This window comes from Hylobates moloch, unplaced genomic scaffold, assembly GCF_009828535.3.
Source record: "Hylobates moloch isolate HMO894 unplaced genomic scaffold, HMol_V3 SCAFFOLD_7, whole genome shotgun sequence".
NCBI classification, from domain to species: Eukaryota; Metazoa; Chordata; class Mammalia; order Primates; family Hylobatidae; genus Hylobates; species Hylobates moloch.
Window position 1 is genome coordinate 50,363,943 of NW_026652282.1, and position 26,570 is coordinate 50,390,512.

Below are 26,570 nucleotides of genomic sequence, written 5' to 3' on the forward strand. Positions count from 1 at the left end.
AAGACTTAAACGTAAGACCCAAAACCATAAAAACCCTAGAAGAAAACCTAGGCAATACCAGTCAGGACATAGGCATGGGCAAGGACTTCATGACTAACACACCAAAAACAATGGCAACAAAAGCCTAAATTGACAAATGGGATCTAAATAACCTAAAGAGCTTCTGCACAGCAAAAGAAACTATCATCAGAGTGAACAGGCAGCCTATAGAATGGGAGAACATTTTTGCAATCTATCCAGCTGACAAAGGGCTAATATCCAGAATCTACAAGAAACTTAAACAAATTTACAAGAAAAAAAACAAACATCCCCATCAAAAAGTGGGCAAAGGATACGAATAGACACTTCTCAAAAGAAGACATTTATGCGGCCAACAAACGTATAAAAAAAGCTCATCATCACTGGTCATTAGAGAAATGCAAATCAAAACAACAATGAGATACCATCTCACCAGTTAGAACGGCGATCATTAAAAAGTCAGGAAACAACAGATGCTGGAGAGGATGTAGAGAAATAGGAATGCTTTTACACTGTTGGTTGGAGTGTAAATTAGTTAAACCATTGTGAAGACAGTGTGGTGATTGCTCAAGGGTACAGAACCAGAAATACCATTTGACCCAGCAATCCCTTTACTAGGTATATACCCAAAGGATTATAAATCATTCTACTACAAAGACACATGCACATGTATGTTTATTGAAGCACTGTTCACAATAGCAAAGGCTTGGAACCAGCCCAAACGCCCATCAATGATAGACTGGTTAAAGAAAATATGGTAAATATACACCATGGAATACTATGCAACCATGAAAAAGGATACATTTATGTCTTTTGCAGGGACATGGATGAAACTGCTCTACTTTTTATTATTTCTTTCCTTCAGATAACGTTGGCTTTATAGTGTTTTTCTTTGCCTAGTCCCTTCAGGTGAAAAGTTAGGTAGTTAGTTTGAGATCTTTTTTTTTTAATTTTATTTTAAAAATTGTATTGTATTTTGGTAAGAACATTTAACATGGCATCTACCCTCTTAACTGATTTTTAAGTTTCCAAACAGTAGTCTTCATTTGGGCACAGTACTTTACAGCAGATCTCTAGTATTTTTTCATCTTGAATAACCAAAACTTTATATCCCATGAATAGCAATTCCCCATTTCTCCCTTTCTCCATCTCCCGACAATCCATCATTTCACTCTCTGCCTCTATGAGTTTGACAAATTTAGATACCTCATATAAGTGGAATCACAGAGTATTTGTTCTTCTGTTTTATTTAGCATAATGTCCTCAAGATGCCTGTATAGTGCTGCATTCTGCAAGGTTTCCTTTTTTATGAAGCCTCAACAATTTCCATTATATATGTATGTGTGTGTGTATATATATAGAGAGAGAGTTTCTCAATCTATTCATCTGTTGATGGACATTTAGGTTATTCCTACCTCTTGGTTATTGTAAGTAGTGCTGCATTGACATTCAGAATGCTAAATCTCTTTGAAATTCTAGAATTCAAGATCTGAGTATTTAGTTGGATAAATATCTAGAAGTGAGATTGCTGGATCATGTGGATGTCCTATTTTTACATTTTTGGGGGATCTTCATAATGTTTTTAGTGGAGGCTGAACCTTTTTGCATTCCCAGCAACAATACAAAAATTTCTGATTTCTCTACATCCTTGCAAGCACTTGTGACTTATTTTTTGCTTTTGTGGGTACATAGTAGGTGTATATATTTATGGGGTACATGAGATATTTTGATACAGGCATAAAATGCATAGTAATCACATCAGGGTGAATGGGATTTTCATCACCTAAAGCATTTATCCTCTTCTTGTGTTACAAACAATCCAATTATACTCTTTCAGTTATGTTTAAATGTACAATAAATTATTGTTGACTGACTGTAGTCACACTGTTGTACTATCATACACTAGATCTTATTTATTCTATCTAACTATGTATTTGTACCCATTAACAATCCTCCATGCCCTCATCCTTCACTACCCTTACCAGCCTCTGGTAACCATGATTTTACTCCTAAGACATCCTCCTTCTTCTTTAATGTAAATGCTTACTGCTACATACCAACCTGTTTATATAGCTTTTGCTGCATCCCATATGTTTAGGTATGTTGTAATTTAATTTGTCTTAAGGTATTTTCTTATTTTCATTCTGATTTCTTCTTTCACCTGTTGGTTGAGTATATTGTTAAATTTCCAGTCTTCATGGATTTTCCAGTTTCCCTTCTGCTATTGATTTCTAGTTTTATTCCAATTGATTAGAAATCATGTTTTGTACATTATTTAGGCCTGGCCACTGCACCTGGCCCAAATAATATATATTTTAGCTGACAACAAATTAACTTCAACCACATATGAAAACTTTATTCTTGTACATATCTGCCCCTCTTTATGTTATTGATGTCAAAATTATATTGTACATCTGGTATCATAGATTCATAGTTATTTTCATGTTTTTGTCCTTTAATCTCCATACCATAATTAGAAGTGATTTATACACCAATATTATAGTATCACAGGATTTAATATCTGTCTGCATACTTACCTCTACCAGAGATCTTTGTTATTTAAGGTTTTATGTTGCTAACAAGTGTCTTTTGATTTGAACTTGAAGGACTTCTTCTGGCAATTCTTGACGGCAGGTGTAAAGGGGATGAAAAACCTCAGTTTATGTTTATCTTCGAAAGTCTTAATTTTTCCTTCAGTTTTGAAGAACAGTTTTGCTGAACATAGGGCTCTTATTTCTCAGGTTTTTTTCTCAACCCTTTGAATATATCATTCCAGTCCTTTCTGTACTGTAAGGTTTCTGATGGGAAATATGGTGATAGACTTTTTTTTTTTAATTTTATTATTATTATACTTAAAATTTATTATTATAAAATAATAAGAGCTATCTATGACAAACTCACAGCCAAAATCATACTCAATGGGCAAAAATGGTGATAGTCTTATGGAAACTTCTTTCTGCACAGTAAGTCGCTTTTCTCCTGCTACCTATAAGATTCTCTCTTTATCTCTGATTTTTTTATTATTATTATTATACTTTAAGTTTTAGGGTACATGTGCACAATGTGCAGGTTTGTTACATATGTATCCATGTGCCATGTTGGTGTGCTGCACCCACTAACTCGTCATTTAGCATTAGATGTATCTCCTAGTGCTGTCCCTCCCCCCTCCCCCCACCCCACAACAGTCCCCGGAGTGTGATGTTCCCCTTCCTGTGTCCATGTGTTCTCATCGTTCAATTCCCACCTATGAGTGAGAACATGCGGTGTTTGGTTTTTTGTCCTTGTGATAGTTTACTGAGAATGATGGTTTCCAGTTTCATCCATGTCCCTACAAAGGACATGAACTCGTCATTTTTTATGGCTGAATAGTATTCCATGGTGTATATGTGTGACATTTTCTTAATCCAGTCTATTGTTGTTGGACATTTGGGTTGGTTCCAAGTCTTTGCTATTGTGAATAGTGCCGCATTACACATATATGTGCATGTGTCTTTATAGCAGCATGATTTATAGTCCTTTGGGTATATACCCAGTAATGGGATGGCTGGGTCAAATGGTATTTCTAGTTCTAGATCCCTGAGGAATCACCACACTGACTTCCACGATGGTTGAACTAGTTTCCAGTCCCACCAACAGTGTAAAAGTGTTCCTATTTCTCCACATCCTCTCCAGCACCTGTTGTTTCCTGACTTTTTAATGATGGCCATTGTAACTGGTGTGAGATGGTATCTCATTTTGCCTTTGATTTGCATTTCTGTGATGGCCAGTGATGATGAGCATTTTTTCATGTGTTTTTTGGCTGCCTAAATGTCTTCTTTTGAGAAGTGTCTGTTCATGTCCTTCGCCCAATTTTTGATGGGGTTGTTTGTTTTTTTCTTGTAAATTTGTTTGAGTTCATGGTAGATTCTGGATATTAGCCCTTTGTCAGATGATTAGGTTGCAAAAATTTTCTCCCATTCTGTAGGTTGCCTGTTCACTCTGATGGTAGTTTCTTTTGCTGTGCAGAAGCTCTTTAGTTTAATCAGATCCCACTCATCAATTTTTGCTTTTGTTACCATTGCTTTTGGTGTTTTAGACATGAAGTCCTTGCCCATGCCTATGTCCTGAATGGTAATGCCTAGGTTTTCTTCTAGGGTTTTTATGGTTTTAGGTCTAACATTTAAGTCTTTAATCCATCTTGAATTAATTTTTGTATAAGGTGTAAGGAAAAGATCCAGTTTCAGCTTTCTACATATGGCTAGCCAGTTTTCCCAGTACCATTTATTAAACAGGGAATTCTTTTCCCATTGCTTGTTTTTGTCCAGTTTGTCAAAGATCAGATAGTTGTAGATATGCGGCATCATTTCTGAGGGCTCTGTTCTGTTCCATTGATCTATGTCTCTGTTTTGGTACCAGTACTATGCTGTTTTGGTTACTGTAGCCTTGTAGTGTAGTTTGAACTCAGGTAGCCTGATGCCTCCAGCTTCTCTCTTTTGGCTTAGGATTGACTTGGTGATGCAGGCTTTTTTATGGTTCCATATGAACTTCATAGTAGTTTTTTCCAATTCTGTGAAGAAAGTCATTGGTAGCTTGATGGGGATGGCATTGAATCCATAAATTACCTTGGGCAGTATGGCCATTTTCACAATATTGATTCTTCCGACCCATGAACATGGAATGTTCTTCCATTTGTCTGTATCCTCTTTTATTTCATTGAGCAGTGGTTTGTAGTTCTCCTTGAATAAGTCCTTCACATCCCTTGTAAGTTGGATTCCTAGGTATTTTATTCTCTCTGAAGCAATTGTGAATGGGAGTTCACTCATGATTTGGCTCTGTTTGTCTGTTATTGGTGTACAAGAATGCTTGGGATTTTTGTACATTGATTTTGTATCCTGAGACTTTGCTGAAGTTGCTTATCAGCTTGAGGAGATTTTGGGCTGAGACAATGGGGTTTTCTAGATATACAATCATGTCATCTGCAAACAGGGACAATTTGACTTCCTCTTTTCCTAATTGAATACCTTTATTTCCTTCTCGTGCCTAATTGCCCTGGCCAGAACTTCCAACACTATGTCGAATAGGAGTGGTGAGAGAGGGCATCCCTGTCTTGTGCCAGTGTTCAAAGGGCATATGATGTTGGTGGTTTGATACACTTATTTTTTTGATACATCCCATCAATACCTAATTATTGTTTAGATGAAGGTTTTGGATTTTTAAAAGGCTTTTTAGTTTTTGTCTTTGGTTCTGTTTATGTGCTGGATTACATTTACTGATTTGCATATGTTGAACTAGCCTTGCATCCCAGGGATCAAGCCCACTTCATCATAGTGGATAAGCTTTTTGATGTGCTGCTGGATTTGGTTTGCCAGTATTTTATTGAGGATTTTTGCATCAATATTCACCAAGGATATTGGTCTAAAATTCTCTTTTTTGGTTGTGTCTCTGCCAGGCTTTGGTATCAGGACAATGCTGGCCTCATGAAATGTGTTAGGGAGGATTCCCTCTTTTTCTATTGATGGGAATAGTTTCAGAAGGAATGGTACCAGTTCCTCCTTGTACGTCTGGTAGAATTCAGCTGTGAATCCATCAGGTCCTGGACTCTTTTTGGTTGGTAAGCTATTGATTATTGCCACAATTTCAGAGCCTGTTATTGATCTATTCAGAGATTCAACTTCTTCCTGGTTTAGTCTTGGGAGGGTGTATTTGTCGAGGAATTTATCCATTTCTTCTAGATTTTCTAGTTTATTTGCATAGAGGTGTTTGTAGTATTCTCTGATGGTAGATTGTATTTCTGTGGCATTGGTGGTGATATCCCCTTTATCATTTTTTATTGTGTCTACTTGATTCTTCTCTCTTTTCTTCTTTATTAATCTTGCTAGCGGTCTATCAATTTTGTTGATCTTTTCAAAAAACCAGCTGCTGGATTCATTAATTTTTTGAAAGGTTTTTTCTGTCTCTATTTCCTTCAGTTCTGGTCTGATTTTAGTTATTTCTAGCCTTCTGCTAGCTTTTGAATGTGTTTGCTCTTGCTTTTCTAGTTCTTTTAATTGTGGTGTTAGGGTGTCAATTTTGGATCTTTCCTGTTTTCTCTTGTGGGCATTTAGTGCTATAAATTTCCCTCTCCACACTGCTTTGAATGTGTCCCAGAGATTCTGGTATGTTGTGTCTTTGTTCTCATTGGTTTCAAAGAACATCTTTATGTCTGCCTTCATTTCTTTATGTACCCAGCAGTCATTCAGGAGCAGGTTTTTCTGTTTCCATGTAGTTGAGCAGTTTTGAGTGAGTTTCTTAATCCTGAGTTCTAGTTTGATTGCACTGTTGTCTGAGAAACATTTTGTTATAATTTCTGTTCTTTTACATTTGCTGAGGAGAGCTTTAGTTCCAACTATGTGGTCAATTTTGGAATAGGTGTGGTGTGGTGCTGAAAAAAATGTATATTCTGTTGATTTGGGGTGGAGAGTTCTGTAGATGTCTATTGGGTCCGCTTGGTGCAGAGCTAAGTTCAATTCCTGGGTATCCTAGTTATCTTTCTGTCTCATTGATCTCATTGATCTGTCTAATGTTGACTGTGGGGTGATAAAATCTCCCATTATTATTGTGTGGGAGTTTAAGTCTCTTTGTAGGTCACTCAGGACTTACTTTATGAATCTGGGTGCTCCTGTATTGGCTGCATATTTATTTAGGATAGTTAGCTCTTCTTGTTGAATTGATCCCTTTACCATTATATAATGGCCTTCTTTGTCTCTTTTGGTCTTTGTTTGTTTAAAGTCTATTTTATCAGAGACTAGGATTGCAACCCCTGCCTTTTTTGTTTTCCATTTGCTTGGTAGATCTTCCTCTATCCCTTTCTTTTGAGTCTACATGTGTCTCTGCACCTGAGATGAGTTTCCTGAATACAGCACACTGATGGGTCTTGACTCCTTATCCAATTTGCCAGTCTTTGTCTTTTAGTTGGAGTATTTAGCCCATTTATGTTTACAATTAATATTGTTATGTGTGAATTTGATCCTGTCCGTATGATGTTAGCTGTTTGTTTTGCTCATTAGTTGATGGAGTTTCTTTCTAGCCTCGATGGTCTTTACAACTTGGCATGATTTTGCAGTGGCTGTTGCCGGTTGTTCCTTTCCATGTTTAGTGCTTCCTTCAGGAGCTCTTTTAGGGCAGGCCTGGTGGTGACAAAATCACTCAGCATTTGCTTGTCTGCAAATTATTTTATTTCTCCTTCACTTATGAAGCTTAGTTTGGCTGGATATGAAATTCTGGGTTGATAATTCTTTCCTTTAAGAATGTTGAATATTGGCCCCCGCTCTCTTCTGGCTTGTAGAGTTTCTGCCAAGAGATCAGCTGTTAGTCTGATGGGCTTCCCTTTGTGGGTAACCCAACCTTTCTCTCTGGCTGCTCTTAACATTTTTTCCTTCATTTCAACTTTGTTGAATCTGACAATTATGTGTCTTGGAGTTGCTCTTCTCAAGGAGTATCTTTGTGGCATTCTCTGTATTTGCTGAATCTGAATGTTTACCTGCCTTGCTAAATTGGGGAAGTTCTCCTGGATAATATCTTGCAGAGTGTTTTCCAGCTTGGTTCCATTCTCCCTGTCACTTTCAGGTACACCAATCAGACGTAGGTTTGGTCTTTTCACATAGTCCCCTATTTCTTGGAGGCTTTGTTCATTTCTTTTTATTCTTTTTTCTCTAGACTTCCCTTCTCGCTTCATTTTATTCATTTCATCTTCCATCACTGATACCCTTTCTTGCAGTTGATCATAACATCTACTGAGGCTTCTGCATTCTTCACATAGTTCTTGAAACTTGGCTTTCAGCTCCATCAGCTCCTTCAAGCCCTTCTCTGCATTCGTTATTTTAGTTATACATTCGTCTAATATTTTTTCAAAGTTTTTAACTTCTTTGCCATTGGTTTGAATTTCCTCCTGTAGCTTGGGGTAGTTTGATCGTCTGAAGCCTTCTTCTCTCAACTCATCAAAGTAATTCTCTGTCCAGCTTTGTTCCGTTGCTGGTGAGAAACTGCGTTCCTTTGGAGGAGGAGAGGCACTCTGCTTTTTAGAGTTTCCTGTTTTTCTGCTCTGTTTTCTCCCCATCTTTGTAGTTTTTTCTACTTTTGGTCTTTGATGATGGTGATGTACAGATGGGTTTTTGGTGTGGGTGTCCTTTCTGTTTGTTAGCTTTCCTTCTACCAGACAGGACCCTCAGCTGCAGGTCTGTTTGAGTTTGCTAGAGGTCCACTCCAGACCCTGTTTGGCTGGGTGTCAGCAGCGGTGGCTGCAGAACAGCGGATTTTCGTGAACCACAAATTCAGCTGTCTGATTGTTCCTCTGGAAGTTTTGTCTCAGAGGAGTACCTGGCGGAGTGAGGTGTCATTCTGTCCCTACTGGGGGGTGCCTCCCAGTTAGCCTGCTTGGGGGTCAGTGACCCACTTTAGGAGGCAGTCTGCCCATTCTCAGTTCTCCAGCTGTGTGCTGGGGGAACCACTACTCTCTTCAAAGCTGTCAGACAGGGACATTTAAGTCTGCGGAGGTTACTGCTGACTTTTTGTTTGTCTGTGCCTTGCCCACAGAGGTGGAGCCTACAGAGGCAGGCAGGCCTCCTTGAGCAGTGGTGGGCTCCACCCAGTTCGAGCTTCCTGGCTGCTTTGTTTACCTAAGCTAGCCTGGGCAATGGCGGGTGCCTCTCCCCCAGCCTCGCTGCCTTGCAGTTTGATCTCAGACTGCTGTGCTAGCAATCAGCAAGACTCCGTGGGTGTAGGACCCTCTGAGCCAGGTGCGTGAGACTATCTCCTGGTGTGCCGTTTTCCAAGCCCATTGGAAAAGCGCAGTATTAGGGTGGGACTGACCCAATTTTCCAGGTGCTGTCTGTCACCCCTTTCTTTGACTAGGAGCTCCCTGACCCCTTGTGCTTCCCGTGTGAGGCAATGCCTCGCCTTGCTTCAGCTCACACACGGTGCACTGCTCTGACTGTCCTGTGCCCACTTTTTGGCACTCCCTCGTGAGATGAACCCAGTACCTCAGACGGAAATGCAGAAATCACCCATCTTTTGCATCACTCACGCTGGAAGCTGTAGACCGGAGCTGTTCCTATTCGGCCATCTTGGGTCCATCCCCCTTATCTGTGATTTTTGAGTCTTTGATTATAATTTGTCTTGGTATGAGTCTGCTTGGGTTTATCACACTTGATCTTAGCCAAAAGGACGAGAAGCGATAGCTTGGGTTTATCTTAGTTGGAGTTTTATTTTTTAGCTTTTCCCATTTTTGTGTCACTTTTCTCAAAATTGAGAAGATTTTGGCCTTCTTTCTTCAAATAATTCCTCTTCCCTTTTACTTTTTTTATGGGTATTTCATATGCATACATTTGTCCAGTTGATGGTGTTACATGAGTTTCTTAGACTCTCTTCACTTTCTTTCATTTGTTTCTTTTTTGCTTATCTGAGATGAAAATTTTAAATGACATATTTTAAGGTTTTATAATTATTTGTTCTGCTTGATCTAGTCTGCTTTTGTTCCCCTCTACCAAATTCTGCAATTCCGTTATTCTGTGCTTCAGCCTCAGAACTTAGTTTTTTGAAAAAGGTTCTATCTCTTTGTTGATCTTCTCATTTTGTCTGTTTTCTCTTTTAGTTATTGAGCATTTTTAAGATGGTTATTTTGAATTCTTTATCACATAATTCATAAACCCTTTTTAAAAATTGTTTTCTTGTTTTTAAATTTTCTTAATTTTACTTTAAGTTCTAGGATACAAGTGCAGAATGTGTAGGTTTGTTACATAGGTATGGGTGTGCCATGGTGGTTTGCTGCATCTATCAACCCGTCATCAAGGTTTTAAGACCCACATACATTAGCTGTTTGTCCTAATGCTCTTCCTCCACTCACCCCCACCCACCAACTGGCCCCAGTGTGTGTTGTTCCCCTCCCTGTGTCCATGTGTTCTCATTGTTCAGCTGCCACTTATGAGTAAGAACATGCAGTGTTTGGTCTTCCATCCCTGTGTTAGTTTGCTGAGGATGATGGCTTCCAGCTTCATCCATGTTCCTGCAAAGGACATGATCTCGTTCCTTTTTATGGCTGCATTGTATTCCATGGTGTATATGTACCACATTTTCTTTATCCAGTTCTCCCTCCCTTTTCCATAGTTTTTTGGATAATTTGAGTAGAATTATAATTAGTTCTTTCTTAAATATTTGGTAGAATTCAGCAGTGAAACCATCAGGTTACTGCTTCTATCTCATTACTCATAATTAGTTTGCTCAGATTTTTTATTTTTCCATGGCTCATCCATCTTAGGTTATATATATAAATAACTTTTTTTGTTGTTTTTCAAAATTGCTGGCATATAGTCGTTCATAATAATTTCTTTCTTTCTTTCTATTAATTTCAGGTTTGGCATGTTGTTGCTTTTCTAGTTCTCAAAGGTGCATCATGAGGTTGTTTATAAAGTCTTTCTACTTTTTTGATGTATGCATTTATTGTTATAAACTTTCCTCTTAGTACAACTACTAATGTATCCCATAGGTTTTGATATGTTGTATTTCCATTTTATTTTTCTGTCAATAAATTAAGATTTTTTCCTTAATTTCTTTATTTACTTATTGTTTGCTCCACAGCATGCTATTTAATTTTCATGTATTTGTTTAGTCTCCAAAATTCCTATTGTTATTGATTTCCAGTATTATTTAATTGAGGTCAAAGAAGATATGTGATATTATATATATTTTTTAAATTGTAAGACTTGCTTTGTAGCCCAATATGTGTTCTCTTTTGGAAAATGTCCATGAAATGATGAGAAGGTTGTGTATTTTGCAGCCATTGGATAAAATGCATCCTGTTCTCTCAGATTGAACAATTCCCTTTAGTGTTTCTTATACGACAGTTCTAGTGGTTATGAAATCCCTCATCTTTTGTTTGTCTGGAAAACTCATTATTTTTTTTTTCACATTTGAAGGAAACTCTAGTAGGCACAATAGTCTAAGCTCAAAGTGGTTTTTTCCTTCATTATTTTGAAGATAGCATCCCACTCTCCCATTTTCTGTAAGGTTTCTGCTGAGAAGTTTGCTTTCAGACTATCAGAGCTCCTCATAAGTTATTTGCTCCATCTTACTGATTTTATGGTCCTTTCTTTGTTCTTGACCCTAGAGTTTGATTTTTTTTTCAAATTTTATTTTAAGAACAGAGGATAAAGGAAAATGTGGCACATATACATCATGGAATACTATGCAGCCACAAGAAAGATGAGTTCATGTCCTTTGCAGGGACATGGATGAAGCTGCAAACCATCATTCTCAGCAAAATAACACAAGAACAGAAAACCAAACACCGCATGTTCTCACTCATAAGTGGGAGTTGAACAATGAGAACACATGGACACAGGGAGGAACATCACACACCAGGGCCTGTTGGTGGGTGGGAGGCTAGGGGACAGATAGCATTAGAAGAAATACTTAATGTAGATGACGGGTTGATGGGTGCAGCAAACCACCATGGCACATGTATACCTATATAACAAACCTGCACGTTCTGCACATGTATCCCAGAAGAGGATATTAGGCCTTTGTCAGATGCATAGTTTGCAAATATTTTATCTCATTTTAGAAGTTTTCTGTTTACTCTGTTGATGGTTTCTTTTGCTGTGCAAAAGCTCTTTCACTTAATTATATCCTACTTGTCAAATTTTGTTTTTGTTGCAATTGCTTTTGGGTACTTAGATATAAATTCTTTCCAAAGGATGATGTCCAGATAGTGTTTTCTAGATTTTCTTCTATAATGTTTATAAGTTTAGTCTTACATATGTCTAATCAATCTTGAGTTAAGTTTTGAATATGGTGAAATGTATTTTGCACATGACTAGCCAGTTATCTAAACACCATTTATTGATAGGTACTTCATTCCCCATTGCTTGTTATTGTCAACTTTGTGGAAGACCAGGTTGTTATAGATTTGAAGCTTTATTTCTGGGTTTTCTATCCTGTTCCATTGGTCTAGGTGTCTGGTTTTGTAACAATGTGATTTTGCTTGGTTACTGCAGCCTTGTAGTATAATTTGAAGTTGAATAATGTGATGCCTCCAGCTTTGTTCTCTTTACTTAAAATTGCTTTGGCTATTTGGGCTTTTCTTGGTTCCATATGAATTTTAGAATAGATTATTCTAATTCTGCAATAAATCACATTGATAGTTTAATGGGGATAGCAAGGAATCTCTAAATGGTTTTGGGAAGTATGGCCATTGTAACAATATTAATTCTTCAAATTCATGGGCATAGAATGTTTTACTTTTTTTGTCATCTCTGATTTATTTTAGCAAAGTTTTATAATTCTCAAACTAGAAAGCCTTCACCTCCCTGGTTAGCTATATTCCTAGGTATTTTATTCTCTTTGTAGCTATCATAAATACATTACATTCTTCATTTGGCTCTCAGCATGAACGTTATTGGTGTATAAAAGTGCTACTGATTTTTGTGCATTGATTTTGTATCCTGAAACTCTAATGAAGTAGTTTATCAATTCTAGGAGTCTTTTGGCAAAGTGTTTAGGACTTTCTATGTATAAGACTATATAATCTGTAAAGAGAAATAAAATGACTTCCTTTCTTTTATTTGGATGCCTTTTTTTTTTTACTCTTGCCTGATTGCTCTGGCTAGGACTTCCCAGCACTATGTTGTATAGGAGTGATGAGGGTGGGCACCCTTGTCATTTTCCAGTTCTCAAGGGGAACACTTCCAGCTTTAGTCAATTTAGGATAACGTTGGCTGTTAGTTTTTCAATGATGGGTTCTTATTATTTTGAGGTATGTTCTATGGTGCCTAATTTTTAGAGGATTTTTAACATTGGAGGTATGATGAATTTTATCAAAAGCCTTTTCTGCATTCATTGAGATAGTCATATATTTTTTAAAGGAAATCTGTTTATGTGGTTAATCACATTCATTGATTTGCATATGTTGAGCAATCTCTGCACCCCAGGAATAAGACATTAATTACCTTTTTTATATGCTTCAGGATTTCATTTGCTAGTATGTTGTTGAGGATTTTTGCATCTATGTTCATCATAGATGTTGGCCTGTAGGTTTTTATTTTTTCGTATTGGTGGGCTTAGGTGTCAGAATGATTCATGTTTCACAGAATGAGTTAGGGAAGAGTCCCTCCTTGACTTTTTGGAATAATTTAAGTAGTATGGGTATCAGATTTTCTTTGTACATCTGGCAGAATTTGGCTATGAATCCGTTTGGTGCAGGGCTTTTTTCTTGGTAGTTTTTAAATTACTGATTTAATTTTGGAATGCATTATTGGTCTTTTCAGGGTTTCAGTTTCTTTCTGGTTCAATCTTGGGAGGTTGTGAGTTTCCAGGAATGTATTCATTTCTTCTACGCTTTCTAGGTTGTGTGCAGAGAGGTGTTTGTAATAGTCTCTGCGGATTTTTTGTGTTTCTCTGTGGTCGCATGCAACATAATCTTCATCACTTCTGCTTGTGCTTATTTGGATCTTCTTCTTCTTTTTTTTTTTTTTGCTAATATATCCCCTAGTGTTTTGGTCTTGTCAGTTCTTCCAATGATTCAACCTTTGGTTTTGTTGATCTTTTTTATGGATTTTGCAATCTAGATTTTGCTCAGCTCTTCTTTAATTTTAGTTATTTCTTTTTTAATAGTAACTTTAGAGTCTCTCTTGCTTGTCTGTTCCACCAGGTGTAATGTTAAGGTATTAATTTGAGATTTTTCTAATTTTTTTATGTAGGTGCTCAGCACTCTCCACTTCCCTCTTAACAGGTTTTCCCTGTGTCCCAAGATGCTGGTATGTATTTACTCTGATTTCATTAATTTTGAAAAGCTTTTTTGATTACTGCTTTACTTTCAATCTTAACCAAAAAGTCATTCAGGAACATGTTGCTTAATTTCCATGTAATTATGTGGTTTTGAGAGATTATCTTGGTATTGGTTTCTATTTTTATTGCACTGTGGTCTATGAGTGTAGTTGTTATTATATATTTTTTAAAATTAGTTCAGATGTGTTTTATGGTGGAACATATGATTGAGCTTAGAATATGTGCTATATACAGATGAGAAAAATGTATATTTGACTGTTAGTTGGAGTATTCTGTAGATAGCTATTAGGTCCAATTGATCAAGTGTAAAGATTTATTCCAGAATACCTTGGTTTGTTTTTTGCTTTGATTATCTATGCAACTTGTCAATAGCATGTTGACGTCTCCCAGTTTTACTGTGTGGTTGTTTCTGTATGTTTTTGTGGCTGCAGGTACTGGTCTTTCATTTCCATATTTAGCACTCACTTAAGGACCCCTTGCAAGGCATGTCTGACATTAACAAATTTTGTTAGCATTTGCTTGTCTGAAAAAGATTTTATTTCTCTTTCACTTATGAAGTTAGTTTGGTAGAATATAACATTCATGGTTGGAATTTCTTTTGTATAGGGATGCTGATTATAGGCCTCCACTCTCTTCTGGCTTATAAGGTTTCTGCTGAAAGTTCTGCTGTTAGCCTGATGGGTTTCCCTTTGTAGGTGACATGCTCCTTCTCTCTAGCTGCCATTAAAATTTTTGTTTCACATTGACCTTGAAGAATCTGATGATTCTGTGCTTTTGGCATGGTTGTCTTGTGTAGTATCTTGCAGGGGTTCTCTGTGTTTCCTATATTTGCATGTCAATCTCTCTAGCAACATTGGGGATGTTTTTATGGACAATATACTCCAATATTTCTTCCACGTTGCTTGCTCTGTCTCTTTCAGGAATGCCATTCAGTCTGAGGTTCTGTCTTTTTATAAAATCCTGCATTTCTCAGAGCTTTTGTTCATTTTTTTCTCTGTTCTTCACTGTTGTCGTCCTATGTTGAATCAAAGGAGAAGTTTCTGAGTGCTGATATTTTTTCCTCAGCTTGGTCTGTTACATTATTAATGCTTCCAGTTGCACTCTGAATTTCTTGTAGTGAATTTTTCATTTTCAGATCAGTTTGTTTTTTCTTAAAATGGCAGCTATCTTTCAACTCTTGAACTATTTTATTGTGTCCCTTGATGTTTTTCAAGCTTCTCTTGAATGTTGATGAGCTTCCTTGCCATCCAGATTCTAATTTCTGTGTGTGTAATTTCAGCCATTACAGTCTGCTTAAGAACCATTGGTGAGGTTGTTTGGAGGTAAGAAGACACTCTAACTTCTAATGTTGCCAGAGTTCTTGCACTATTTCTTTCTTTCTTTCTTTCTTTCTTTCTTTCTTTCTTTCTTTCTTTCTTTCTTTCTTTCTTTCTTTCTTTCTTATCTGCGTGGGCTGATGTTCCTTTAGTTTTTGGAGTTGCTGCCTTTTGGATGAAGCTTTTGCTTTTTTCTTTCTTTGATGTTCTTGAGGGTTTGACTGTTATAAGTTAGGTTTAGTTTATTGGCATCATTTTCAGATGCTTTCAGGGGCTAAGGCTCAGCTGAGCACTCCTGGGCTACATGCTCTATCCCTGGTGAACTGGGACCTGGCCCACAGCTTTGTTCTTTTGCCCCTTGGGGGTTAAATATCCGTTGCCCTGGAGGGGCCAATGTGTTCCCAGCCCATTGGCGACAACACTGACAGACGCTGCTAGCAAAGGTACTCCAGTGGGCTGGTGGTCGTCCCCCACATGGGTGCATGCTAGTGGGGTAGCAGGGGTCCCAAAGCTTGCTCATGCCTGCAGGGTGGTGTGTTTTCCATACGCATGTGCATGCTGGCAGGGTGATGAGGGAGGCTGTGGGCAAACATACACCCACAAGGGAAGGCTGTGGGTGGTCATGTGCTGCTGGAAGTCTGTCTGCAAAAACACTCAAACCGTTAAGCAGGGCTTGCCACTGAGGGATCGATGGCAGTGGATGCTGGCAAACAGTGGAGGCTGCACTGCAAGTGGCTGTAGCTAGGCAGGACCCTAGCCGAGGCTGGCAGATAAGGGGGAGCTCAGATCAGACTGGCCCTGTCCCACAGGCAACACAGCCATGTTCTTTTCAGTTCCAACAAAGGCTAGAGCTGCCTGGAGGAATATGGCAATCTTTGGGGAATTGGCAGCCATGGCTGTGCTCCACTGCAGTCATTTCTACACAAAACCTCTGGACTCCATACAGGCTGGAGTTCTGTCTCTGCCAACTCTCCAGGCAGTTCTTGCTAGCTCAGATGTACATGGTGGTTGTGTGTCAAATGACTTTTCCTATATTGATCTCTGTATTGTATAAACTCATACACAATAACCTTGCATTACTTTTTAAACATTGAAATATATCATGCACAGCATATATGAGATATTCAGATAAGATGTTGATTATTATAAAGGAAAGCACAAAATGTCAGCATCTAAGGTTAACTTAGAATCTGTCAGAGGGTCCATGAAGTCAAAATTATTTTATAATAATGCTAAGATATAATTGGCCTTTTTCATTGTGTTGACATTTGTAGTCATGTTTCAAAAGCAGTGTTATCCAAAATGGATGCACCTTACCATGAACAAGGCAGTGACACTAAATTGCACTGCTAGTCATTGTATTCTTTACTGCTACACACTGTTAGTAAAATATAAATAAAAACAAAATTTGAAAAAATGTAAAAAAGGATTGATATCAGCAAGATCATTTAGAAGCTCTTCATACTAGTCCCTCTCATAAAACAAGGGCAAAAACAATGAATAAACAGCTACATTTTAACTATATTACCTGAAAAAGAATGCTAGAGCACAGCAAAGGAGTAGCAGAGACTCTGTGGAACATGTAGGCTCAGGATGGCTTCATAGACAAGGAAGCAAAGCACTCTGCTGCTGCTACTTTATCTCCTCAAATAGGATTCACTAAGAACTAAGGGGGACTTCCTTCTGCACCAGAAAGTAAGAAGGAGGTTTCTAACAGCCCCTCTTAAGATCATGGACATCTGCAGTCCTTCCTGCTGAAGAATCCCGTAGTCCTCACAGATACTGAGCCAAGTTTGGGAAGCTGCCAGGATTTCACACAGTTGCATTGTTAAAGGAAGAGCCCACATTTGCCCCCTTTCTTATTTGACCTAAGCTGCTGCTGCACAGTGCTATCTTATAACTGGAGCCACTGCTATATTGTGTCTTGCTCATGAGGGCAGTAACCACTTCATCCCTCCATCCCTGAGGTTTTGCCATCATTACACCGCTCATGCCTAGTAGTGCACCATTACTCAGCCAAACTGTTATGGGTCACTCCCCTTGGGAACAAGCTGCCTAGGAGGTCTTCCATCTACCCCATTCCAGTGTCTACTGTACCCCAACCCTGGTTACTCAAAGCCTGGCTCCAGCAAAACAGCTGCAAATCTAGCAGCCAAATACACAAGGCACACTGAACCCAGCCCCACCCCCAAACCCAGAGAATAGTGCTGTTCATAGCACAGAAGCTGAGTACAAAGAGCTAGGCCCCTGCATGCACCCTCAGTGCACAAACTAGACTGGTGCTTTGCCTATGTGGGAGCAGTGCACAAGCTTGTGGGCCAGCTCAGCACTGTCTTGATGTGAGAACCAGCCTAGTGTCCTGCCCCAAGGGGAACAGCAGACAAGTACAGGACCAGCTGTATGCTCTCTTGGCACACAAAAAAGCTTGGTGGCATACCCCATGAAACAACACACATATGAATGCATAAGTCATGAACTCCCTCTGCATGTGGAGCAGCTTATGTCCCACCCACGGTGGAGTAGCACCAGAGACATTGATGCTCACAAAGGCATTGCTGGTGTTGACTACAGCTGAAGGAACTGCATAGAGACTATGCTATTGCACTCACTGGAATCAAAGCCAGCATGCTCTACCCAATCAAGCCCTAGGAAACATCAGCAGGTAAAAGTATCTCCACATGAAAGACATTTGATAATATTGGAAAAGATAACCGTTCCACCTTATGCATGGGTATTAATATAGGGACACAAGACACGTGAAAAGTCAAGGAAATATGACATTACCAATGAAACACAATAATTTTGTGGTAACTGACCCCCCAAAATGGAAATTTCTAAATTTTTTTAAAAAGTAATTCAAAATAATGACTCAAGAAAACTCAGAAATATACAAGAGTACACAGACACACAATGCAACAAAATCAGAAAAACAATTCATAGTATGAATGAGAAATTGATCAAAGAGATAGATATAATGGAAAAGAAACAAACATAAATTGTGGAGCTGAAGAATTCAACCAACGAAATAAATAAGACTGAGAGCTTCAAAAGTATACTAGATCCAGCAGAATAAAGAATTTTTAAACTTGAGGAATGTGTTTTGAAATAGCCCAGTCAAAAGGAATAAAAATAAAATAATGTAAAAGAGCAAATAATGTAAAAGAGCAAATGAAATAGGTGGTACATCATTAATCAAACCAACTTCTGCATTCTAGAGATTTCAGTAGAAGAGATGGAGAAAAGCACAGAAAGCTTATTTAACAAAATAGTAGCTGAAAATTTCCCAAATTTTGGAAGAGATGTGGATATCCAGATCCATGAAGCTCAAAGGACTCCAGATTCAACCCAAAGAGGTCATCTCTGAGGCCTGTTATAATCACACTGTTAAGACAAAAAGAATTATAAAAGAAACATCAGAAAATTGTCAAGTCACATATAAAAGGATCTCCATCTGACTAACAGCAGATTTATCAGCTGAAACCTTGCAGGCCTAAGGAGAATGGGATGGTATATTCAAAGTGCTGGGGAATAAATTGAGATAAAAATGCCATACCCAACAAAACTATTCTTCCAAAATGAAAGAGAAATAAAGTCTTTCCCAGACAAACAAAAGTTGAGGAAACTCACCATCAATTATCTTTACATTAAATGCTTAAGGGAGTGATTCAGCTGGAAGTAAAAATACAGTTACTAACAGGAAACCATATGAAACTATAATCTAACTAATAAAGGTAAATTTATTATCAAATTCAGAACACTCCATTATTATAAAGTGATATAATTTTTCAAATCTCTATGAAGGTTAAAATCACAATGGTAAATAATACCTATAGCTACAATAAGTTATAAGTGGACACAAAATATTAAAACATGCAAATGGAGATACAAAGTTATGAATTTTAAGAAATCTAGAATGTATGTGACTAAACTTATTATCAACTTAAAATAATTTATTGTAACTGTAAGCTTTTCATGTAAGCCCCTTAGTAGCCACTAAAAGCAAATTACAGCACATAAACATATAAGAAAGGGGAAGGAATACAAAGCTTATTACTATGGAAAATCCCCAAATGAAAAATGTAAAAAAATGAGAGGTGAAAAAAGGAACAAAGAATACAAAATATTTAACAAAATGGCTGAAGCTAGTCCTTAGTAATCAATAATAACCTTAAATATAAATGAATCAAATTCTACAATTGAAAAATATAAAGTGGATGAATAGATAAAAAAATATAACCTAGATAAGAAAAACATAACCCAGCTGTATGCTGCCCACGAGAGACTCATATTGCCTGTTGTTCCAGTTCCAGTTGTTACTGGAAAAAGAGACTAAGAAGATCATTATATAATGACAAAGAAGTTGATTCAGCAAAAGGTTTTAACAATTGTTAATATATATGCACCCAACACTGCAGCACACAAATATATAAGGCAAATATTAGATATAAATGTAGAGGTAGCCTGCAATATAATAATAGTTGGGAACTTCATTCACTTTCAGCAATGGAATGATTATCTAGGCACAAAATTAATGAAAAATCAGATATGAACTATACTCTAGACCAGGGGTCCCCAACCCTCAGGCCATGGACCAATACCAGTCCATGGCCTGTTAGAAACTGGCTGCACAGCAGAAGGTGAGTAGTAGTTGAGTAAGCATTATCACATAAGTTTTGCCTCCTGTCAGATCAGCAGCAGCATTAGATTCTCATAGGAGCGTGAACCCTTTTGTGAACTGAGTATGCAAGGGATCTAGGTTGTGTGCTTCTTATGAGACTCTAACTAATGCCTGATGATCTAAGGTGGAACAGCTTCATCTCAAAACCATCTCGCCCCACAGTGCATGTAAAAATTGTCTCCCATGAAACCACTCCCTGGTGCCAAAAAGTTTGGGGATCACTGCTCTAGACCAAATGGCACTAATAGACATTTACAGAACATTCCACCCAACAGCTGCAGAATACACATTCTTGTCAACAGCACATGGAAGTTACTCCAGAATCCATCATATGTTTGGCCACAAATAAGTATCAAAAATTTGTTGGTTTTTTATTTTATTTTATTTTCAACTTTTATTTTAGATTGAGGGAGTACATATGCAGATTTGTTGCAAAGGTCTACTGCATGATGCTAAGGTTTGTCATATAATTGAACCTGTCACCCAGCTAGTGAGCATAGCTCCCAAAAGGTACATTTTTGACCCTTGCCCCCTTCAAACTCTCCCCAAGCTTATAATCTCCTGTGTCTATTTTTCTCAACTCTATGTCCATGTATACACAATGTTTAGCTCCCACTTATAAGTGAGAACATGTGGTATTTGGTTTTCTGTTGTCTGTGTTAGTTTGCTTAAGATATTGGCCTCCAGCTTCATCCATGCTTCTGCAAATGAATTCATTCTTTTCTATGGGCTGCATAGTACTCTGTGATACCATATTTTCTTTATCCAATCCACCATTGATGGGCACCTACTTTGATTCCATGTCTTTCCTATTATGAATAGTGCTGCTGTAGACATGCAGGTGCATGTGTCTTTTAGGTAGAACAACATTTTGCTTTCAATATATACCCAGTAATGGGATGATTGGGTTGGATCACAGTTCTAATTTTTTTTTTTTTAGGTTACTTTCAACTTTTACTTAAGGAACAGGGGATACATGTGCAGGGTTTTTAAAAAGGTATATTACATGATGCTGAGGTTTGGGGTATGATTGAACCTGTTACCCAGGTAGTGAGCATAGTATCTGATAGGTTTTCCACCATTAACACTTTCCCTTATATCCTCACCTTGTAGCCCCCAGTGTCTACTGTTCCTATCATTATGTCAATGTTTACCCAATGTTTAATTTACACTTATAAGTAAGAAGATGTGGTCTTTGTTTTTTTTAATTTCTGCATTAATCAACTTAGAATAATGGCCTCAGGCTGCATTAATGTTGCTGCAAAGGTCATGATTTTCTTCTTTTTTTGGCTGCATAATATTCCATTGTGTATATGTACCACATTTTTTAATACAATCCACAGTTGATGGATAGCTATTTTGAATCTATGTCTTTTTTATTGTGAATAGTGCTGTGATGAACATACAGATCCATGTATCTTCTTGGTAGAATGATTTCTATTCCATTGGGTATATACCCAGTTTAAGGATTGATAGGTGGAATAGTAGTTCTATTTTTTAGTTCTTTGAGAAATCACCAAACTGCCTTCCAAACAACTGAACCAACTGACATGCCCACCAAATATGTGTAAGCGTTCCTTTTTCTCTGCAGTCCTGCCAGCATCTGTAATTTTTTAACTTTTTAATAATAGCCATTCTGACTGGTGTGAGATGGTATCTCTTGGTGGTTTTAATTTTTGTTTCTCCAATAATTACAGTGATGATGAGCATTGTTTTGTGTGTTAGTCGGATACTTCTATATCTTCTTCTGAGAAGCATCTGTTCATGTGTATTGCTCACTTTTTGATGGGGTTGTTTATTGCTTGTTTTTTCCAAGTTCCCAAATTGAATATCTTTATTTTTATATTCCAGATCATTTGAAAAATTCTTTTATTAGTGGTGACATTTCTTGTTTAATGATTACTTCTCTTCCTAAACAAAAGTAGTAATAGAATTCTTAACTAATTAATTAATTAGTTTTATTGTGGTAAAATATACTCACCATAAAACTTACTGTGTTAACCACTTTTAATTTTTTAAATTATTTTTTATTACAATAGGTTTTTGGGGAAGGGTGGTGTCTGGTTACATAAATAAGTTTTTAAGTGGTGATTTCTGAGAGTTTGGTGCACCCATCACCCGAGCAGTATACACTGCACCCAATATATAGACTTTTATCCCTCACCCTCCTCTCACCCTTTCCCTCGAGTCCCAAGAGTCCATTATATGATTCTTATGCCTTTGCATCCTCATAGCTTAGCTTCCATGTATGAGTGAAAACTTACAATGTTTGGTTTTTCATTCCTGAGTTACTTCACTTAGATTAATGGCCTCTAATTCCATCCAGGTCTTTCCGATATTATTTTCTAGAATTTTCATAGTTTCAGGTCTTAGAATTAAGTATCTGATCCATCTTGAGTTGATTTTTGTGTAAGGTGACAGATGAGGATCCAGTTTCGTTATCCTAGATGTGGCTAGCCAATTATCCCAGCACTATTTGTTGAATAGGGTGTCCTTTTCCCACTTTAGGTTTCTGTTCGCTTTGTCAAAGATCAGTTGGCTGTAAATATTTGGGTTTATTTGTGGGTTCTCTACTCTGTTCAATTGGTATATGTGCCCATTTTTACAGCAGTATCATTTTTTTTGGTGACTATGGCCTTATAGTATAGTTTGAAATTAGGTAATGTGTTGCCTCCAGGTTTATGCTTTTTTCTTAGCTTTGCTTTGGCTATGCAGACACTTTTTTGGTCCCATATGAATTTTAGGAATTTTTCTAGTTCTGTGAAGAATGATCATGGTATTTTGATGGGGATTGCATTGTATTTGTAGATTGCTTTTGGCAGTATGGTATTTTCACAATATTGATTCTATCCATCTATCAGGATGGGATGTGTTTCCATTTGTTTGTTTCATCTATGATTTCTTTCAGCAGTATTTGTAGTTTTCCTTGTAGAGATCTTTCACCTCCCTGGTTAGGTATATTCCTAAGTATTTTATTTATTTTGCAGTTATTGTAAAAGGGGTTGAGGTCTTGATTTGATTCTCAGCTTGGTCGCTATTGGTGTATAGCAGAACTGCTGATTTGTGTACATTAATTTTGTATCTTGAAACTTTGCTGAACTCATTTGTCAGTTCTAGGAGCTTTTTGCAGGAGTTTTTAGGGTTTTCTAGGTATACAATCATATCTTCAGCAAACAGTGACAATTTGACTTCCTCTTTACCGATTTGGATGCCCTTTATTTCCTCCTTTTGTCTGATTGCCGTTGCTAGGAGTTCCAGTACTATGTTGAATAGAGGTGGTGAGAGTGGGCATCCTTGTCTTGCTCCAGTTTTCAGAGGGAATGCTTTCCACTTTTCCCCGTTCAGTATTATGTTGGCTGTGGGTTTCCCATAGATGGCATTTATTACACTGAGGTATGTCCCTTGTATGCCAATTTTGCTGAGGGTTTTAATCGTGAATGGATGCTGAATTTTGTCAAATGCTTTTCTGCATCTATCGAGAAAATCATGTGATTTTTGTTTTTAATTCTGTTTATGTGGTGTATTCCATTTAATGACACAAGTCACTAATCTGTTTCTATTAAATGATCCCTGCATCCCTGGTATGAAACCCACTTGATCATAGTAGATTATGTTTTTGATATGATGTTGGATTCAGTTATCTAGTATTTATTTGTGGATTTTTGCATCCATGTTCATCAGGGATATTGGTCTGTAGTTGTTTTTTTGGTGTTGTTATGTCCTTTCCGATTTTGGTATTAGGTGATACTGGCTTCATAGAATGATTTAGAGAGGATTCCTTCTTTCTCTATCTTGTGGAATAGTGTCAATAGGATTGGTACCAATTCTTTGAATGTCTGGTAGAATTCAGCTGTGAATCCATCTGGTACTGCACGTTTTTTGTAATTTTTTAATTACAATTTCAATCTCTCTCCTTGTTATTGGTCTGTTTAGAGTTTCTAATTCTTCCTCATTTAATCTGGGAGAGTTGTATCTTTCCAGGACCTTTTCCATCTCCTCTATGTTTTCTAGTTTATTCTAGTAAAGGTGTTCATACTAGCCTTGTGTGATCTTTTCTCTTTCTCTGGTTTGGTTGTAATGTCTCCTGTTTCATTTCTAATTGAGCTGCTTTTTTCTCTTCTTTTCTTGGTTAATCTTGCAACTTGTTGTAATATCATAGACAATGGTTTGGAAGAATTATTATCTTTTTGTATATCTATTGGCCATTTGGATTTCTGTTTGCAGAAAGCCTTGATAAAATATTTGGCCCTTTTTTAATTGGGTAGTTTGTTTTATCATTGGTTGATGCTTTGTTTGTCTTATTTAAGAAATATTTGCCCATCCAAAGCCATAAAGATATTCTCTTATTTTTTAAAGATGCTTTATTCATTTTCCTTTGACACTTAGGTTTTCGATCCATTAGAAACAGGTTTTTGTGTATTGCATGAATTAAGATTGAAAGTTACTATTTTTCTATATGTATATTGAGTTGTGTCAAAAGTTTTTGTGGTAAAGATACTTTCTGCACTGCATTGCAGTGCCATCTTTGTTTTAAATCAGGTAACAGCAACAAGAGCAAGTGGGTTGGATATTATTGTTTCATTATCTTAATCCTTGTGTCTATATCTACTATAACTGCAGTATAACTACAGGCTATACTATATCTATACAATCTGTAATAGTATCCCTTTTTCATTCCTGATACTGATCATTTTGGTTTTTTTTCTCCCTTTTTCTTGATAGGTCTTGTTTCGTGTTCATTGATATTATTAATCTTCTCCACAAATAATCTTTTAAATATGTGCAGAACATGCAGGTTTGTTACATAGGTATATACGTGCCATGGTGGTTTGTTGCACCCATCAACCAGTCACCTACATTAGGTATTTCTCCTAATACTATCCCTTCCCTAGGCCTTCACCCCCTGACAGGCCCTCGTGTGTGATATTCCACTCCCTGTGCCCATATGTTCTCATTGTTCAACTCCCACTTATGAATGAGAACATGTGGTGTTTGGTTTTCTGTTCTTGTGATAGCTCGCTGAGAATGGTGGTTTCCAGCTTCATCCATGTCCCTGCAAAGGACATGGATGTCACATTTTCCTTATCCAGTCTATCACTGATGGGCATTTGGGTTGGTTCCAAGTCTTTGCTATTGTGAATAGTGCTGCAGTTAACATACATGTGCATGTGTCTTTATAGTAGAATGAGTTATAATCCTTTGGGTATATAACCAGTAATGGGATTGCTGGGTCAAATGGTATTTCTGGCTCTAGATCGTTGAGGAATCACCACACTGTCTTCCACAATGGTTGAACTAATTTACACTCCAACCAACAATGTAAAAAGCGTTTTTATTTCTCCACATTCTCTCCAGCATCTGTTGTATCCTGACTTTTTAATGATCGCCATTCTAACTGGAGTGAGATGGTATCTTATTGTGGTTTTGATTTGCATTTCTCTAATGACCAGGGATGATGACCTTTTTTTCCATATGTTTGTTGGCTGCATAAATGTCTTCTTTTGAAAAGTGTCTGTTCATATCCTTCACCCACTTTTTGATGTTTTTGTTTTCTTGTAAATTTGTTTAAGTTTCTTGTAGATTCTGGATATTAGATCTTTGTCAGATGGATAGATTGCGCAAACGTTCTCCTATTCTGTAGGTTGCCTGTTCAATCTGATGATAGTTTCTTTTGCTGTGCAGAAGCTCTTTAATTGGATCCCATTTGTCAATTTTAGCTTCTGTTGCCATTGCTTTTGGTGTTTTAGTCGTGAAGTCTTTGCCCATACCTATGTCCTGAATGGGATTGCCCAGGTTTTCTTCTAGGATTTTTATGGTTTTAGGTCTTACATTTAAGTCTTTAATCCATGTTGAGTTAATTTTTGTGTAAGGTGTAGGAAGTGATCCAGTTTCAGTTTTCCACATATGGCTAGCCAGTTTTCCCAGCACCATTTATTAAATAGGGAACGCTTTTTCCATTTCTTGTTTTTGTCAGGTTTGTCAAAGACTAGATTGTAGTAGATGTGTGGCATTATATCTGAGGCCTCTGTTCTGTTCCATTGGTCTATATATCTGTTTTGGTACCAGTACCATGCTGTTTTGGTTACTATAGCCTTGTAATATTGTTTGAAGCCAGGCAGCATGATGCCTCCAGCTTTGTTCTTTTTACTTAGGATTGTCTTGGCTAAATGGGCTCTTTTTGTTCCACATGAAATTTAAAGTAGTTTTTTCTAGTTCTGTGAAGAAAGTCAATGGTAGCTTGATAGGGATAGTATTGAATCTATAAATTACTTTGGGTAGTATGACCATTTTTACAGTATTGATTCTTGCTATCCATGAGCATGAAATGTTTTTCCATTTGTTTGTGTCCTCTCTTGTTTCCTTGAGCAGTGGTTTGTACTTCTCCTTGAAGAGGTCCTTCACATCCTGTGTAAGTTGTATTCCTAGATATTTTATTTTCTTTTTAGCAATTGTGAATGACAGTTCACTCATGATTTGGATGTCTATTATTGGTATATAGGAATGCTTGTGATTTTTGCACATTGATTTTCTATCCTGAGACTTTGCTAAAGTTGCTTATCAGGTTAAGAAGATTTGGGGCTGAGAGATTGTAAGTGATCAAGAAAGGTCTTATAGTGTCACTTAAGTCTTGAAATCTGGTTACCCATCTGGCACATTAATTGTGAAATGTATTATAGGCAGAGGAAATGTCATAAACAAAGTTATAAACAAGCATCAAAATAGCCTGTTCTTTGAGGAAAATTGCAAACAATTTGTTATGG

The 26,570-nt window shown here is 37.3% G+C and overlaps 1 protein-coding gene across 1 annotated transcript in view; it reads left to right on the forward strand.

Moving 5' to 3' along the window:
- Positions 1-26,570, forward strand: part of FAAH2 (fatty acid amide hydrolase 2) — a 215,236-nt gene that overhangs the window by 75,642 nt on the left and 113,024 nt on the right. The gene's annotated exons all lie outside the window — the stretch shown is intronic.